Raw genomic sequence first — 7243 nt, 5'->3', positions numbered from 1 at the left:
TTTCTTTCTTTCTTTCTTTCTTTCTTTCTTTCTTTCTTTCTTTCTTTTTTTTAAGACATAGTCTTGCTCTGTCCCCTGGTCTGGATTGCAGCGGCACAATCTCGGCTCACTGCAACCTCCGCACCCAGGTTCAAGTGATTCTCATGCCTCAGCCTCCCAAGTAGCTGGGACTATAGGCCCACCACACCATGCCCGGCTAATTTTTTGTATTTTTAGTGGAGATGGGGTTTCACCATGTTGGCCACACTGGTCTCAAACTCCTGACCTCAAGTGATCCTCCTGCCTCAGCCTCCCAAAGTGCTAGGATTACAGGTATGAGCCACTGCGCCCAGTCCTAAATTTATTTCTAACTAAATAGTTACTATTTTTAAAGCTAAAACTTTCTATTAAATCTGTGAACAAAAGAATTCCAAATAAGAACATTATTTGACTTATTGTATTCAGAATTCTACAAGAATGTAAAATACCCTGTCATAAAATAAAAAGAAGCAGTTTTCTTCAAGATTGAGCTTCTGTATTCTGAAGATCCACAACTAGAGTTATTTCTAGAGGATTGCTGGTCTACCCTAGGCCCAGATCTCAAGAGCATCCCACAGTGAAACATTATTAACAGGCACTTCAAACTGATAACAGGTGTGTTTGTGTGATGTTTACAAGTGAGAAAATTGAGCCCTCAACTCATTAGAATGCTTAGGGTATAAGTCCTAATTTATTTTCTTAAACTACTTCTACATATTCTCTTTGTATTTAGCCTTTTTCTTCCCTCAAAGCTTATACAAACTGAATCTGAAATGTTTCATTTCTTTCTCATGGAGGGTGGTGAATAATATAAGTTGAGATTTTTTTGAGTCCAGTCTGAATAGGTTTATTTTCAATGGAAGGTATCTTAGAGGTAAGAATGTATTCATTCAAACTCTTTGAGCACAGCATACCAAGTACCAGTCTACGTATCAGGAGACAGCGGTGAACAAGAGAATTTCTGCTCTAAGCCTATATTCACTGGGGAAGTTAAGCACAGATATAATATGCTCTGAAGAACATGAAGCTTTTTAAAAGGTTGCAGTGACTGGTGACTCCCATGGTTGGAATAGTTACACTCTCTGAGGAGGTGACATTTAGTGAAGAGTGAGGCATTATCACAAATCATCTATGCTATCTCAAATTCCTAGGAAATTAGTAAAAATATGCTAAGTGTTAACTTTTCTGCCTCAAATTCAGAAATGTGGCCACCTTAACTCATTGCCTATGGCTAATTTACTCAGAGTAAATTACATTGTGTCCTTGGCTCATAATGAGAATCAATGTGAAACCATCACATCTCTGAATCTTCAAGGAAACTACTGTTGAAGATGGAGGAATAAAATGGACTGGCCCTTATTGTATCAGTTCTTTTTGTTGCTTAATGCCAGGAACATTTTCTTCTGTACTTTGTCTTCAGGAAATGAATCCCATGACACTATTTCCTTTCCTGCCTTGGCTGATAGGAGGCTCAGAAATGAACATTTTATCTACCTGGGATTAAACTTTTCTCTCAGTAGCTTTTGCTTTTCTATGTCAACAGTCTTTTTATCTATCTTTTCTCATCAATCATTGAAATGCAAATTTTTTAATTCTGCATAAAGACAGTACATAAAGTCAACTTTCAAAGAAGAATTAAGAGGTTTATATTATTCTGTTCCTACAGCACGTAAATGACCTAATATCTGGATAGTGAGGTATATTTTTGGAAAACTTCAAGCAAGGAGAAACATTAAGGCTGTGCTCTACAGATTAAAATCTAGTCTTGCTACAAATGTTAACAGGTGCCCTCTAGCACTGAATTCATAAAAATCTATACCTTTTTTTCAACCTTTTTGCTTCACTTTTTTTTAGTGTACCTAAATTGACCTAAAAGGCTTCAGTATGAGATGCAGTCTCCATGTAGTTTTTTTCTTCCCATGTAGTTTCTTAAACATTTGCCAAGCCTTGTGATACAAACATTAGAAGACCTTTAGGTTATTACAGAAGGCCTATAAATCAATATGCGTAACAAGTATATGAAGTAGAAATTCAAGATGCTGTCAATAATCATAGTAATTGGTCCTAACTTCTCTTTTGCTAAGGGAAAAAAAATAAGTAGATCCCAAAACTTCTAGGCTGGGCACAGTGGCTCATGTCTGTAATCCCAAAATTTGGGAGGCCAAGGCGGGTGGATTTCTTGAAGCCAGGAGTTCTAGACCTGGAGGAGCAACACAGACCCCATCTCTACAAAAAATGCAAAAATTAGCAGGGTGTGGCGGCATGCACCTGTGGTCCCAGCTACTTGGGAGACTGAGTTGGGAGGATCTACTGAGCCTGGGAGGTTGAGGCTGCAGTGAGCCACAGTTGCACCACTGCACTCTAGCCTGGGTGACAGAGCAAGACCCTATTTCAAAAAAAAATTATTAAATGACTGAAATGTTTAGAAAATTATTACTCTCAAGTTGTAATGGATCTCTATAAAAAGTGGAAAACATGAACTTTTCAACAATCAGATAATACCAATGGTAATACATCCAAATGAATTATTTTTGTTTTACTTATTCCTTATTTTATGACTAAAGTTATAAAAATGAAGAAACTGGCCTAACTGTATACAATTTGTATCTAGTAAATTATAGATGGTTTATTATAAGTAGTTATTAATTTCATTACTAATTTGATCATTCAGATGTGGTGGATCATGCCCATAATCCCAGCACTTAGGGAGACAGAGGCGGGAGGATAGCTTGAGTTCAGGAGCTCAAGGCCTGCCTGGGCAATATGGTGAGACCCTGTTCTCCACAAAAAGGAAAGAAAAGATAAAGTGTAAGTAGTTTGATTATAAAAATAGCTTTCATTTACATGTTATATCTTTAATCTTTATTTTGCACACTTTAATAGCACTAGATTTTACAAAAGTCACAAACTCTTAGATGCAGTTAATCTGTAAAATAGGAGTACTAATATTTATCAGGTTGATATAGAGCTTAATGAAAATTACTTTGCTTAGTAGTAGGTGTTCATAAATGTTTCTTCCTTCTTCACTTAATCTTTACAACTACTAAGCAAAAGATATATATTATCTCTTCCAAGTCAGACAAGTGAAATACCTGGGTTCCAGGCCTTCCTCACTGTGTTAACATGGACAAGACAGGACAAGAGTCTTGTCCATGTTAACACAGTGAGGAAGGCCTGGAACCCAGGTATTCTGTCCCTGTTCCAATTTATTCACTCATTTCCATCCATATAGTATAGATTCTGGCAATTATGGTAATAAACAAAGTTCCTGCTCTCATGAGGCTTCTGTTTTAATGGGAAGCAAATGTCATGTGGTAGTAAAATAAAATAAAACAGTTAAAGAGATGAAAGTCAATGTGAGTGAGTGAGAGGCATTTTATGCAGGATCACAGGGGCAAGCCTCTGCAATGAAGTCACATTTGAGCAGACATCTGAAGGCAGGAAAGCATGCTGGTATATGGAATGTTATTCTAAACATGATCAGTATGTTCTAGAAACAGCAAGGAGGCCAATGAGTTCGGAATAGAATGAGGTGGGAAGATGAGATCAGAACAACGGGATTGGAGATCAGATCCTGTACTGCCCCCTGGTTCCTTGTTCTTACCATACTACTGTCCTGCTCCTCAGAGAATCTGTAGTTTTTACTTTGTACTCCAGGAGTTCTTTTCTAGTACTCTTCTCTTTTACCCTACCACTAACTCGTAGGCTTTATCAGCACTCCAATAATCATCTACAATGTGAGTTTACAATAGTCCTCCATTATATATTCTAGTCCACTCTCATAGTGAAGATGTTGTCAATAACATCTCATAGGCAAGGGCACAGAGGCACTAAAGCACTGCCTGGCTTGTCCAGACCCAGTACACGAGAAAGCAATAGATTTTTTTGTCTTTTGTTTTTTGGTTTTTGGTTTTGTTTTGTTTTTTTTTTTTAATTTTTTTTTTTATTATTATACTTTGAGACAGAGTCTCACTCCATCGCCCAGGCTGGAGTGCAGTGGCGCAATCTCGGCGCACTGCAAGCTCTGCCTCCTGGGTTCACGCCATTCTCCTGCCTCAGCCTCCCGAGTAGCTGGGACTACAGGCACCTGCCACCACGCCCTGCTAATTTTTTGTATTTTTAGTAGAGACGGGGTTTCACCATGTTAGCCAGGATGGTCTCGATCTCCTGACCTCGTGACCCACCCGCCCCGGCCTCCCAAAGTGCTGGGATTACAGGTGTGAGCCACCATGCCTGGCCGGTTTTAAAATTCCAATCCCATTGCACCCTACAGCCTCTACCCAACCATCCTACCTCTTAATATATTCTTTGAATAAAAGCTTCATTTAGAGTCTTCTGTGACAGTGAGACTTAGTTCTTTTCTGGTGTTTTTTTTAAAAGCTATGCAAATGATGAGAATTCCATGAAACTGTCTTCCACCCCATGGATATAATTTCTTCATGGATGTGAGTTTCCTTCCCATGTGAAGAGATTTGAAGTTAAAATGTTTACCTTCATGAAGAAAGAAAATGGAAGATGTGAGTAGGTTCTTCATCTATGACTGTGTTGACACTTGCTCAAATACGCCAGCAGACAGGTTAAAGACCAAGTGAAAGCAATTTAATTTTAAAAAGTCAGATTTGTCTATTTGTGGATATTTAGACAAGAGAAAAACTAGAATGAATTAGCAAATCTTAATTGAAAATGGCTGTAGCACTTTCTTTCATAAAATGGCCTAGTCTAAAAAGCCATTGTTATTCATTCCAGCGATGAGATAGATAACAAACAGCCATTTTATTTTAACTTGTAATCTTTTTACTTCAAATTTTTCATGATAGGTCTATCATACATATAGCACATAAAGTCTGTTATTTACAACATATATATATATATATACACACACACATTTGTATAGCGTGTGTGTGTGTGTGTGTGTGTGTGAGAGAGAGAGAGAGAGAGAGAGACAGGGTCTCACTCTATCGCCCAGGCTGGAGTGCAGTGGCACCATCTCAGCTCACTGCATCCTCCGTCTCCCGGGTTCAAGCAATTCTCATGCCTCAGCCTCCTGAGTAGCTGGAACTACAAGTGTACACCACCATGTCCAGCTAATTTTTATATTTTTAGTAGAGACAGGTTTTACCATGTTGGCCAGGCTGGTCTCAAACTCCTGGCCTCACGTGATTCACCCACCTCAGGATCCCAAAGTGCTGGGACTACAGGCATGAGACATTGTGCCCAGCCTATAACTCCCTATATTTTAGAAGTACAATATAAACATTTGCATATTAAGCTATATAACCAGTATATAAAACTGTTACCATATTCTAAAACTTTAGAATCACTAGACCTATAAATCAAATGAAATCACAAGAGACTGAAGAATTCAGACTCTTGACCTTGATCTATTTAGCTAATATTACCTAGGAATAGATCTAAGTTAATGATCCCATAGTATAGAGCAGATTAAAATGGCAGCCTCTAGTTGAATATGGTTAGACCAAGCAAATTTCATTGGAAATGTTGGCCTACCAGGATAGTGCTTATAACCCTGGCCAACTTCACTAACAAATGCCTCTTAATTCCTGCAGCTGGACATCCACTGCAGTATGGCAATATGTAATACAAAGAAGCCCATGTCAGACCTGCTATGCAAAACAAGTACATTTCTGGCAAGCAGAAACTTGGTGTGTTGCTTCATAATATTTCTCTATAACCAGATTTAGTACCACAGTTGAAAGTAGTTGGCCTATCTGACCAAAAGATCTAATACAGATAACTCTCTTACCTGAGAAATTACAACCAATGATAAGTATAAAATAAGTTGGCCAGGTGCAGTGGTGTACACCTGTAATCATAGTGCTTTGGGAGGCTGAGGTGGGAGAATTACTTGAGACTGGAAGTTCGAGACCAGCCTGAACAAGAGTGAAAACCCATCTCCACAAAAAGTTAAAAAATTAGCCACACATAGTGGCATACACCTGTAATCCTAGCTACTTGGGAGGCTGAGGCAGGAGGATCTCTTGAGCCCTAGGAGCTCCTGACTGCATGAGCTATGATTGCACCACTGCATTTCAGCTTGAACTCAGAGGGAGACTGACTCTAAAAAACAAAAATTTTATTGCTCAAGACAGGACATCAGATCTCCTACTTTCTTTTGGTTTAAAAGCTAGTTTCAAGGAAGAATCTGACTTTAGAAGGAGCAAGAAATTTAGACATCTGAAAATGAATATTAAACTGTTTTTATAGAAAATTTTTAAATAGCAAATCCTGAAGCTAAAGTCCATAAAACTGAAGCAATTTTTTCCAAAGGTAGACTCTTTTTGTTAAACAGGCACCAGAACTTTAGCCAACGACTAGGGTAGTTTAAGAAGAATTTCCCTGCAATGATAGGCATATTTCTTCCTCTGTTTATCTCCAGAAAAAAGTACTGGCTTATACCACTTAAGAGAACAAATTTCTTCCAGAGACATATTTTGGCCTCTTCAAATACAAGCTGAGCAACAGTTTACCCAGAAAACAGTGACAGTACTGTTAATTTAGTAATCTGAAAAAAAAATTTAAATACTCATTTTAATTATAGTTGTTATGGTTTTAAAACAAGAGTCATAATTATTTTCTGTCCTACTTCGGAGATAGTATCCAGAGTCCTCTGTCTTCTGCGACTGTTGACATCTGTCATTCCTTTGTAGAGTGTTATTCTTCCTGGTTATTAAGATCATCCTTTTTCCTTGATTTTATACCTTCTCTAGAATGTGTCTTCACTGTTTCACAACTCTGAAAAATCATTTTCATCCGTTCCGAATGTTCTCCCCCATTATGTTTGAATATTGCACCTTCTTTATTTTCTCAAGTCTCTCTTTATGGAAATTCTATTAGATATGTTAAGCATTTTTATTCTCCCTGCCTCTTAACCTCTCTTTCCTGTGTCTTATCCTAAATCCGTTTGTATTGAAATCTGGGTTAATTTCTCATATCTGTCATCCAGTTTCTCTCTCTTCAGTTGTAACCAACCTGAGGTTTAACCCATTTGTTGCCTTTTTAAAAGTGTCCATGACTATATTTTTCACAATTAATAGTTCTAATGGGTTTTTCAAATTTATTCTGTCATGTATTTCTTCTTAGTCTTCATTTTTTGAAACTAACTTTATACTATGGAATAGGTTGTTCAGTTATTGAAATCTGAAGAGTTGTAATCCTATCTTCTAATTCTGTTGGTTGTGTTTGCTCATTCTTGTTCATAGTGTGT

This window comes from Hylobates moloch, unplaced genomic scaffold, assembly GCF_009828535.3.
Source record: "Hylobates moloch isolate HMO894 unplaced genomic scaffold, HMol_V3 SCAFFOLD_13, whole genome shotgun sequence".
Lineage (NCBI taxonomy): Eukaryota > Metazoa > Chordata > Mammalia > Primates > Hylobatidae > Hylobates > Hylobates moloch.
The sequence above is the reverse complement of the archived record's forward strand: the minus strand, read 5'-3'. Positions refer to the sequence as shown.